We start from the raw sequence: 12646 nt of genomic DNA on the forward strand, positions 1-12646 counted from the left end.
TCTCTGCAAGCATTTATGTTGCCCTCTTTCAACAGTGAGCTGAGGTAGGAGGGAAGGGAGTGATTGGCAATATGCTTTGATTATCTCCCTCTCTGCAATCCTAAGGCATATAGAGCCATACAATCATGGATTTTTTTTAAAGGCCCAGAGGGCCAAATACACTCACTTAACCTGACCTCTTGCATGCCAGTCTTTAGATTTCCACAATATGTGGCATCAAACACAACTGCTCTGTTTGACATTCCCTTGTATGTGGGTGCCATTTAAAACATTTGATGATCTCCAGATTGTAAGCCATTCTAACTTTGCTGTGAAAAATAAAACTGTGTGTTCCATAACTCAGTCATCTCTTAACAAAATAGGCAAAACAGAATCATTTGAAGGCATCCTGATCTAGGATTTCCAGAGGAGACTGAGGCTGTGATCAGATTCCCCTTGCTTACCGAAATAGATTGAGGAAAACACATGCTCTGCTCAATAACTGGATTCCTCTAGTGAAGGTGGTGGTTCTGGGTGAAAGAGGGAGCTATCTGCACTTCCATAAGCACATATAATGTATGTACATGTACTGTATGTATTTGGATCAGGAATGTTAGGGTAAGAACCAAAGGATCCCCTGGGATTGATGAGACCACATGTATTCTTTATTACTCTAAGATTAGACATCCGATACTAGAGTCACTTTAACACTCATGTATTCACTTTACTTCTGACGGCTATTGACCTCAGTGGTAGTTTATCACCTAACTTGTTTGAATGCTTCTGCAAACCACACAGACACCCCACTCTGCACCTTGTGGATATCTAAATGCTTTTGACAGTCTGGTCCTGTGTTTAACCAGCTCAGTTGCAGTGTCAGCATTTGACACCTGCATCTTATATTTTACAGCTTTTTACAGATTGATGAGTGGAATAATTACTGCCAAGCAGTTATTTATTCTTTTTAACAAGACAGTTCTTGCATCAGAGGGCAGTATGAATCCTTCTGTCTCTTCTTCCTCTGACTTCACTTTATTATCTACAATTGAAAAGTCCAGTAAACAGCCAAACTTTGCCAAGGAAAAGGTGAAAAAAACTCTGATGTTAAAGGAGAAGTGTTAAAAGATGGGCAAATAAAATTGCAAGGATAATTACCTTGAACTATTTTAACCCATTTTAAAAGGTAATAAATAGGGCTATTCACATGTATCCCCCAAGGACAGTATTCTTCTATAATGATGAAAGGTAGAATATAAACCAGTGCCGCTAATGTTATTATGATAATCCTATGTACTTCAGTGGCTGCTTGCACTTAACTGTTTGTGTCATAAAACGCTTTCTGTAATCAAGCTCCTAGATATCACCTTCATGACGTGCTTTCAAGATTTTTTTTTTTTAAGTTTAAGAAGGAACTAACCATTTCTATATATAAACTATACAAATACATGCACATAGTGATTTTTCCCCAAAATCTTTTTCATGCAGAAGCCCTACCTCTAGTGTGTATTTATTACCTCAGCAAGTTGTCACATGAGTGCAGGTTTTGTTTTTCAGAATCTATTTGCTCTTTAGATGTTCCCCATTAAAAGAAAAGCCTTTGCAGGCAAAACTGCAATTCACCTTGGTCCACTTTGTGAATGCTTGACATATGACAGCATTGTTCTCAGGCAACTAATCTACAAATAGTCTAATGGAGCACTTTTATGGGGCTGTTTCTAAAGAGCTGACAGTACTCTAGTACTGCCAGCTGTTAAAATGATGGATAAGATACATTATTTTAAAGCTCCAATATACTCATCACAAAGGGGCAATGCATGCGAATGTGCCTGTGTTGATCCCACTGTGTTCAGAAACTGTGTCTCCTCTGTTCAGTACAAACCTCCCATCAGAGCCAATATTCTGTCTCACCAGTGTGGCCAAGCTGTGATTCAACACTATAAGCCTTTGGGGTCTCCAAGTGCCAGGCAGATTTCCTACCATGCTCTGTTACCATAGGAAATGAAGGGAAAGCATGCCTCTGCTCTGCTAAGATCTGTCTCTAGTGTCACTCTGAGAACAAGGATAATGTTGTTCCCCAGCAGCATGCTCTGTGAGAAGAGAAAAGACAGTTGTGGCTATGCAATATATCACTATTTATTGGAGGCTCAGAAATCAGAATTTTGAGATACAGACCGAGCAGAACTGGCCAAAGGCAGGGGAAGACATGCGTCTGCACTGCAGTCTAAAGCATTAATGTGCTTTGAGCTTCTTCTGTGACAAATCAGCATTATTCACATTTCAAAGTCAACCCTAATATTTTTTTCTGGACTAGATCATAGTGGTCCCGAGGATAATTAAATTAGTTGCAGAGATTGTGGTCCCAACATGTAATTTCAAGTGTCTCTCTGTGCAAATTACCTGCAGGCCATGGTTTTAGTTACCACTGGGGACCCTTTGGGTACAGTAATGTTGCCTGTGTTTAGTGATCCTGTAGTTATGTTCATCTAATTTTTGGTTCATCTACTCTGTGACTGAGCTGACAGGATTTTATCATGCATCAGCACTGAAGCATGACACCATTAATCTCACAGATGTGCCAGCATCACTCAGCCCATTTCGCTAGCAAGTACTGTAGAAAAAAAAAAGGAGGGGGGAATATTCCATGAAGTATTTTAACTCATTAGCTGAAGAACAGACTGGGCAGTTGTCTCTAGCACTATAGTGCCAGTTAGCTGTGATACACTAAATATCAGGCTTTCCATGTTACTTGCTGCCCTGCCAAAGAAGGGCACAAGAAGCGCACTTCACACAAGTGTGAAGTTTTTCAAAGCAATGCAAGGACTGCTATATAGTTAATTCTTCAAAAATTCTTTGAAAGATCTCAACCTCCATGTTTTAGAACTAGGACACCTCTCTGAGGCAGCAGATAATATATGTTGAATGTACATAACGGATATATTCAAGCGTCCATCATGTCATTGGGCACCTTTCAATGAAAAGCGAGAAAAAATGAAGGAATGAATGACTTTAAAGTGTAGCCAAGCAAGTGCAAGGCAAACACCAGAGCATGAAAAGCAGCGAGTAATGGCACAAAGGGCGGTCTGTTCACAGGGATGAAATGGCATGGAAAGCAGTAAGAGAATAAATGAGATGCATATTAAATTATTGCTACAATTATATTGTTAATAATGATGCATAGAGACACTCATCTAATATCTGTCTAAATTTATCCTGTGGGCAAACGTATTCTTTCCCCTACTACACAAATGTAGACTAATTAGTGGTACAAATGCTTGATTTTCATTTCTCACATACACAAATATAAATCAAGAATGAGTTCCTGTAAATAAACAGCTATGCTAATATAAACTGATAAAAGAGCAGAAATAAGATACAGGAAAAAAAAATCTCTATTACTCTTACCTATTTACCTGTTTAGTAAAATTAAACATGAAAAAATATGGGATAACGGTCTTGTTTTTTCCACTCAAAAAAAGAACAAGAGGCAAATGTGTACATGAAAAAAATGTACTGCAGTATAAAAGGGCAGAAGCTGGCCATAAGTGATACGATGGTCACAAAGCTTTCACAGATGACAATAGCTTTTTTGTTTCTGTTATTTATACTAGGGCTGGAGTAGCTGCATGTAAAAGCTGGAAATTTAGAACCGATTGTATATCATCTACTGATCATCAGCATTGGATGAGCCGATGGAGTACCAGAAGCATCAGCAAGCCAAACTTCAGGCTTATGCTAACAAAGCTACATCCAGTCGACTTCCTTTTGCCAACACAGTATCCGAATATGTCAGCCATAGCATTTCATTATGCTGACATTATCTACTAAAAAAGCAGGGCTGTTGGCAGAAAGGGGGAGGAGCGGACCAAGGTTAGACACGCCTGCTCTGAACAACCACAGGTGAGCAATTGCATGAGTCAGCAATCACAGCCAGCTCAATCACAGGCCAGTAAAGGACTGAAGAGCTCATCTATCTATTCCTCTGCTCAGGATCACAAATGTGGAGGTCATTCCTGGAAGATGCTTCTTTAACTTGTTAATATTCACAGCAATGCTAAATTCACAGCCTCTTCATGCAATCTATTCCAGAGATAGAATATCTAAGTCTATCTTCCAATATACTGCCAGTGCCTCTCAGCATAAAAAAATCTGCAAACATAACAAGCATATTTGATATCCCATTAGGTTACTAACAACCATATTGGTATGTGCTGGGCCTAGCTCAGCACCCTTAGGAACTTCACTAGGCACATCATCCCACTTGGAAAGGGCAGCACTGATACTGACACTCCAATGCAATTTTCTGATCTGCTTTTCCTCTACAACATGCTATCTTAACTTACTTAAGAAAATATCAAAGGAAATGTAAAAAGTGTTAATACACTTACACAAACATGTATTCTGGGTGCTTTATTTACAAGGTCTGTTACCCCTCACAGAAGGAAATCAGATGGCTGTAACACAGTGTGATCTTGACAAATCCTAGCTGTAAACAAGTATTTTGATTTCTTTGATTTTCTGGGAATTGAAATTAAACTGCTTTGACTGTTACTTCCTTTTTAATAGATACAAGCACAAGGTTTACCCCCCCCAGCACTTCCAGTACCATACCCATCATTTGCAAGCTCAGAGATAACCAACAGATTTTACTAGCACTCCTTGTACTATCAGCTATTAACAGAGCTGCTTAAAGTTGAATATTATGTATGCACAGAAATTATAGCAAAGCCAAATGCAGAAGAGGTTCTCCCTTTTGGTATACTCATGTTTGACATCTCTTCTGCAGTTCTCACCATAACGCTAACTTTACATAGCTATTCCTACAGAAGCTTGTGTCTTATCTAGTGGTATTATCTAGAGGTTTTTTTACACTAATGAGTCTAACTCAACTCTATATTACAAAGAAGATTTTTTTTTTTACTGGGGTAGCTAAGAAATGGTGAATTCACCAGGTCATATATAACCAAGTAGAGATTTCTTAAAAGGCATTGTAATGCTAGAAACATGCATACAAGATCCAGCATAGAGCTTATATTATTCTTATCTATTTTACTTATGTGCAGCCCACTCATTATATGGTATATTATAAACATTATAAAAATCAAAATCCAGTTAACATTTTGAGTAACTTAGCATAAGTGAGTTTCAGCCAGTTCTTGTCATGACCCCAGTTAAAGTTATTTTAGATCCAGAAGTCATTCACTCAAGGTTTCCGCATATGATAGATATCCTGTGCTAGTAGCTAAGGGAAAAATGGTATGAGGAAGAAGGTGTTTTATAAATTGGAAAATATAACGTGGCAGTTACTGAGGTTTGTGAAAACAGAATGCTGAGAGGGTAGAGGGCAGTCTTTTTTATGTCACTTCTTCGCTAAGGGCAATGTAGACTTTCAGTTACTCTGAAAGAGGAAATTACACATCTCTAATCTTTCACTGGTCAAAAACTGCAGTACAGTCACATCTTCGTGTCTAACAGGAATAGAGATGCCACCCACCGAATTTCACCTATACAATCCAACTCATTCAACTATATTGATGTCACAGTGGTGTGAAATACAGATAAAAGAACAAGCAGCTTTTGGTACGACTTGAATCATAACTGAGAAAAAGAGTCTGTAGAGCCCATCAAATCTCCAAAGGGAGATTTTTTTTTTAACCAATAGTAGAAACAGGTAGGACTATAATTACTTTCACTTATTAGTGGTCAGCTGTGTCTTCTACACTGAATGGAAGAGAATTAGTTTCTATTAGAAAGAATGTCCAAATGGAGACTTGGAAGTAGTGATTCTGATTTGAGTCACTCTGACAGGAATTTGAAGGGGATAAAGTTTCAGACAGAGGTTTGTTAACCATGAAGATATGCTAATACGCTAATCCATATATTTGAGAGAATTTAGGGGGGGGGAGGGTTTTTGTTTGTTCATTTGCTTTGTTTCTTTATTTAATGCTTTGTTTCTTTATTTAAATGGAAGAATTAAGGTGTGTATTTTTATTTCATCAGTTTTATACTGAGCTGAATAAAAGATGTTCATGTAGTGTGCTTTTAGAAAATGTAAATGAAGTTTCCCAGAAGTACAGAAACAACACAAACACAAGAGTGTAGGGGAGACTGTACTCAATGTTTGTAGTACTACATTATACAGTCTCCAAAGTCTCACCTTGAGTCTTCTCCAAAACACATTCCTGCAGAAGCTGGTATGCCTTGCAACATACCTTGAGATGGCAAAATACAAACCCAGGTTGATGGGCCTGGGGTCAGGGCAAGTCTTGAAACCCAGGGTCTGGGTGGAGAACAGCTTAATCTGCTCATGGATTAACCTGAGTACCACTATAAATGCAGTCATGACAGTAAGAAAGAGTGGGTGTCTTATCAAGGTTCTGGGCCTCTATAAAAGATGCTGGATGTCAACAAGAGACTTCTACTAACTTTTGTCACGTTCCCTGGCAAAAAGGCAGGAACACAAGAAAAGAACATTCAAATAACTTGACTTTGTAAAGACTGTAAACAGTCCAACAACATCCTCCTGGAGCTATTTTGGGAGCTTCCACTAAAATCAGTGACATATGTACAACTGTGAGACCGTTCAGAGCATACCAAAATAAAATCAGTAGATACTGTGTCAAAGGACACCATTCAAATAGAGCAAGAAGTTTTCTTTGCTAAAACAATCACAGTCAGCAATCAGAAAACTCCTCGGCAAGAGGTGACACATTGATTGCAGGTAGTCACCTAAGACTAATTTGGAATCTTTTGATGTCTAAAGTCCAACGTCCACCCCAGAATTCTTGTGTGGATGCCTAAACATAGTCTAATGTTTTTCCTAATCTGCACCATACATTTGCTATTACTTTGCTAGCCACTCTCAATCCACCTTACAGGCTTTAACTTAAACAAGTCTGTCATAGATTTGCAAGGTTAGCCTTGAGAGAGTTTACAGAGAATGAATAACTAATATAGACTTGAAAATACTGGTAAAAAACTGTTATTGAGAACAGACTCTGTCCTTTCCTCACTCTAATTCTGGAGGGATGCCACCAGATTCAGTGGAGCTACTTCAAATTTATATCATCATAAGAGAAATAAGAACAGAGCCCCAGATGCTTTGCAGTAGTAGGTCTCAGTTTGAGAAACTGCAAATAATCTTCCATTTTGCTTTTTATATGGTTTCAGTGTTGCACAAATTTAATGCTGTTTTTTACCCAGGTGAATTCTTGGCTTGAGAGTCAGCAAGAAGCTGATTTGATATTCTCAATAATTTGATAGGAACTGGATTTTCCCTACTTTATTTTTTTACCAATAGTAGAAACAGGTAAGACTATAATTACTTTTATTTATTAGTGGTCAGCAGTGTCTTCTACACTGAATGAAAGAGAATTAGTTTCTATTGAAAAGAATGTGTGGTTTAAATTGAGGCATCAAGGTTTAGGCGCACTATTACACTGAGAAGCTAACATTTTAAAATAAACTTTTACTAAACACATTGATTATTATGGAAAGATTTCCTTTCAGTAAGGTGTTCTAAGAAGAGATCTTAGTGCATAGACTCTCTACTATCTCTCTCGTCTTCCTCTCTACACATAGCTCTGCACTCCAAATATAAATAAACCCAGGACACTGAGGTCAGTGCAACCATGTGTTTAAAGTTAGGCATATGCATAAGTATTTTGATAAACAAAACTCGACTTACCTCGTTTTGTATTTAGATTGTCTTTTGCTTAATCTTTACTATGAGAAATTAGGCAGAAACAAGAATTTGCAGTATCGTAAGTTTTGAAAGTGCTCTGACACTTCAGCCATGCCACCTGGCTAAGATGAGCTAACACCTCTGCTTCCTCTCCTGGGGAGCAGGTGCTGAGGCAAGGCACTAAAAAGATAGGTTACTGCATCCCCTCCCTCGTTAAATCTGTCAGTTTTTGAACAAGCTGCAAAGCCTATCCCTCCATCCATTTCCAGTGTGGTCCTTGTAATGCAATACTAGCTGTAAACACTACTGTTTGGGAAGACTAACATCAAGATTTTCAGATTAGTGATTCAGGGTTCTTCAACTCCAAACCTCTCAACTCTTTTAAGTCTGCTTTTTTCAGTGCTCAGTATTTTCTAAATCTGAGGTTCCTTGTATAGCCAATTTGAGGCTAGTAATTCTAAAGTTGTTGCCAGGAGCGTCTAACTCTGAAAGTGCTGAATGTCCCCCATGCCTGCCAATGTCAATGGAAAATGAGAGGTGTTTCTTAATTTAAAGAGGACTCAAATCCTCAGACAAGGATTGCTATGTTTCCTTTTATTTTTGATCCTTTCTTTAAATAAAACCAAGAAGATATTTTCCACAGAAACTGTCATAATCACTTGTGCTCAACAGATATTATTATGTATAATTAGAATAAAGCTGGTTGATAATGACATCATCCATAATGAATTCATCCCAAGATGCAGCTGTTCAGTATCTGAAGAAGTTGGTAAAATGTGGCTAAAAGAAATAAATGCCACAGAATGTAATTAAACAGTTCACACATTCATTCATCCCCCACTAGAGTGGCCAACAAGTATCTATTCATGTTGATGAGAAAGAAAAGTACTAGTTACTCTAGCCATATTTCACAATTATGTTTATTTTATTCTTAAAAAAATTTAAACAGAAATACCTGACTGTGAAAATCCCCTCATAAATGATAGTCTGTCATAGCAGTCTCCATAGTTGAAATTTTCCCCTAAGCTGCTTTGCATCTGACTAGTTGCATGGTTTTAGCCCCATTAAAATAGGGCTGACACTTCAGCACAAAACAAATTGTGCCTGAAATTGAGACTATTAAAATTCTACAATGCCATCAGGAAATCAACAGTGGTAATACAGAAGACCCGTAAAGGACAAAAAATAAAAACACATGAAATGTGATGCTCCATTTGTTGTGGCATAGCTAACATTTTTAAGCTCCAAAAAGCTGGTTTGCATAGCTTTATCAGGTTATAATTTACCAACCAAGGTTGGAACAAACTTGCAGCCCAGTACTTATAAAGATTCCATAGGTCCGGGAATTTTTCAATAGCAAATATTGCCTAATTCTTTTTCAACCTTAGGGGCATTTACAAAACAATTTAGCTATATCAAAGGTAGTAAAAATTCCCATTCTTCAAAACTTCTCCTCAGTTTGCTAAAAGTGATCTACAGTAGGCAAATATTTTTCACCATACAGATTTCATGTCAATCACTGATCTGAAACAGAGGGAATACTACTAGCCGTTCTTCTGGTAATAAAGGAAAGAGAAATGTCATGTTAATGCAGATTCTCAAAGGAAAGGAATTTCTAAATCATTCTTCTCTCACTACACCTCAGTGTGCAGTTTTTATTAATAATGTTCCCTAATAAGAAAGAAAGCATTCCCTACAAATTTCATACAGTTCAGTCTGCTGCAGACATTCTTCATAACACATCCCTCTCAAAGATGCACATATGGATCTATAATTTCAAAGGAACTCAGCACATCACAGTTGAGTCCAGACTTTCAAAAAGATTCAGTTCCAATTTAATCTCCTAAATAAGTGCCAGATTCTCAGAAGAGCTCAGTACCCAGCAGCTCAGGTCCCACTGTAGTATGCACACCCTCAATTTTCAGGAATCCTTAAAATGGGTTGATCTCTTGAAAATGCAGTTAGTAATTTTGGCCCCTCACTGGGAGCAAGTTCTTTTGACAGATGATACCCATCTGTTGTTAATAAGCTTTTTCTGAAAATATGGCCTTTTTTGGTTAAGTGGATATTCATAAAATAAAACCAAACAAAAAAAAAAAAGAAAAAAAAGTAAAACTGTCTTCCTGAAAAAAATGTTCACTGAAACTCATGATTTGAACTAATTTTCATTCAGAAGTGTTCTGAAGTCCATAACTTAGCAAGAGAGAGAGAGAGAGTGAGAGAGAGAGAGAGAGAGAGAGAGAGAGAGAGAGAGAGAGAAAGACTTTGCTCAGTAGTTTAGGACATTTATTTGGCTTATGGGAATGCAGGTCCCTGACTGAAATAGTATCCTGTTTTCTGGTCAGCTCTGTTTATGGGCTTCATATAGCACCTAAGGAGAAAATGTGCCATTTTATTTGATAGGTTTCACCTTCCCAATCCCAGACAGAATGTCATCTAAGTCAAGTGGGAATTGAGAGTTGTAATAGCCATTTTAAGCCAATAATGTTTTTGAAAGCCTCTTTCCCTCTATTGAAATAATCCTAAAAATTTCCAAAGGGCAGGCAGAGCTACCCAGCAGATAATGAATTCGAGGTCTTTGTCCTGCTTTCAAGTCCCACTTCTGTCATTGGTGTTTCAAATTATTTTGAACAAATGATTTTTGATGACTCCAATTTCTACATCAAAAAAAAATTAAAACGATGGTGAACTTTGTCAAGAGCTTTGTAATTTTTTTGGAAAAAAAATATGCTGTCCAGGAGCTTGGTATTTTTTGTTAGAGTTAGCTGTGTAATTTAAAGTATACACAAGTGATATAGCAGAATACAGACCAATGTATCATAGTTTATAGACAAAGATAAGATTTCATCTCCTTACCAGGGCAATTAGTTTAACTTGAGTTTGAAATTCTATTTTAAAATATAAGATAAATTTACAATTATTTTTATGGGCATAGAGTAAGAATATCAGTTTTCTTTTCACTCAGAGAGTGAAAACACAAATACAGCATACTTCAGACTTAACTTCTGTGGACTTGGAAATTATTCTCATTGGCCAAACAACCTAGCTATGCTGGGGCATTAAGACCAGGTTTTGTAGCAGCACATCACGCTGAGTCAGGAAGCAGAAGTGGCAGGGAGGGGTGCTTGGGTAGCATATAATTGCTCGTCCTTCCCAGCAGGTACTGCTGTGGGATACTCCAGAGAGCCACATTTTAGGCAGCTGATTAAGATGGGGGGAAGGGAGGTGGACAAACAGTACATATTTGAAAAGCGTATTTCTTTTTGTAACAAAACATGATTCTTTGACTATCATATGCTGGAAAAGAAATCTTTATGCTAAAAGAATACTGTAACAGCAGGCATGTTTCAGAAGTTAAAATTCTGAGCTGTACTTAATAGGGAAAACATTTCTGTTAATATGGAAAACATTTTGCACATTTGAAGCCTATATGAGATAATAAATAAAAAGTTTCAGTTACTTGTATTTTACATGTTTCTAAATCTAACATGCATGCACACACATACATACACACATATAACACATGAACACAAACAAAATGCACAAATACACCAAGCAAAATTCACACAATCACTTCTACGATGCTAGGCTGTCCTGAAGACAGCCTTGCCACAAATTCCCGAATTAACAGATTATAAATGTTCTTTCCTATAGTGCAAACCTTATTATTGCCATGTTCATCTGCCTTCACAACTGTTGACTCCCAAAGTCTGCATGATACTAATTTACTTACTTATGTACCTCTACAAAAGAGACAATATTCGAATTATTAGAGATGAAAACAGATTGGGCTTTGGTACAAAAGGTTTTCTAACCAAAACAAATTCATTTAACAGACTTCCATAGATATTTTTGAATATGTGTGTATCAGAAAAAGAAAATATGGTGTTAAAACAATATTCAATTATTCTTATTAATCTTAAGAAATTAAAATGCTTAGTGTTTGGTTATGTTAGGTAGGTAGTGAGAAGAAAGGCAATTTTTTTCACTATATTATACAGTTAATTCAACAGAAATGCCAGTAAAACACTATTACTTTCAAATTTAATGTGATCTGGTGCTGCTAAAGTGTATCTATTTTGCGCTATCAGCTTCCTTTAAAACTCCATCATTCCAAGCAGAGCAATGTCTAAATGGTTTCATTTCATCATATTACATCTAAAAACCAATGTTAATAGATACGTACACTTTAAGCTTAGACAGATCTATTGTGATTATCAAGTCTGACCTTCTGCATAACACAGGTCACACAAACTCAACCATTAATTTCTACATTGACCCATAATTTCTGGTAGAATGATAGCATATATTTTAGAAATATAACCAGTCATATTTTCATTATTTCCAGTGACAGAAAACACACCTCATCCTTACAGAAGCTGTTTCATTGATTAATCAGTGCTAAATATTTTTGCCTCAATTTTAATTGAAGTTTGTTTACCTTCAGCTTCTGACCATTGGATTTAGCTATTACAATGAAATTAATTTGGGTAGAATGAATAACTGTGCTTATTTCCAGGAGCAATAAGCTATTTGTATCTAAAAATGTTAGTTCCAGGTTCAGTTTATAGTACATGCTGTTGTTTCTCTCAAATATTTTGGACCGATGCCTAGCACAAGTAGACAAATTCTGAATTCCCCAAGTTTTACACTATCAATCTCCTTTTTCTACAGATTGAAAAAGGATATGACATAATCCCAAGAGAAACTGTCTGATACTCCTGATATTCCTGAAATACGTTGTTGAAATCAGAATTAAAATTTTCTGTTACAATGCAAACTAAAACAAGCTGATGGCACCTTTCCTATTGCTTTATGTTACAAGCACATACAAGGCTTTGGCCCCGTCCTTTCTTAGAAAATTAAATCAGAACATGAACTTCATAAGTTATATTTACTATTTACTATATTTACTAAAAGGACACTAAAACAATTTTGTCTTTCATATGGCCATAGTTCAACATTTAACATTGTGACAGGTCTTGG

Source organism: Rhea pennata, chromosome Z (assembly GCF_028389875.1).
Source record: "Rhea pennata isolate bPtePen1 chromosome Z, bPtePen1.pri, whole genome shotgun sequence".
Classification (NCBI taxonomy): Eukaryota; Metazoa; Chordata; class Aves; order Rheiformes; family Rheidae; genus Rhea; species Rhea pennata.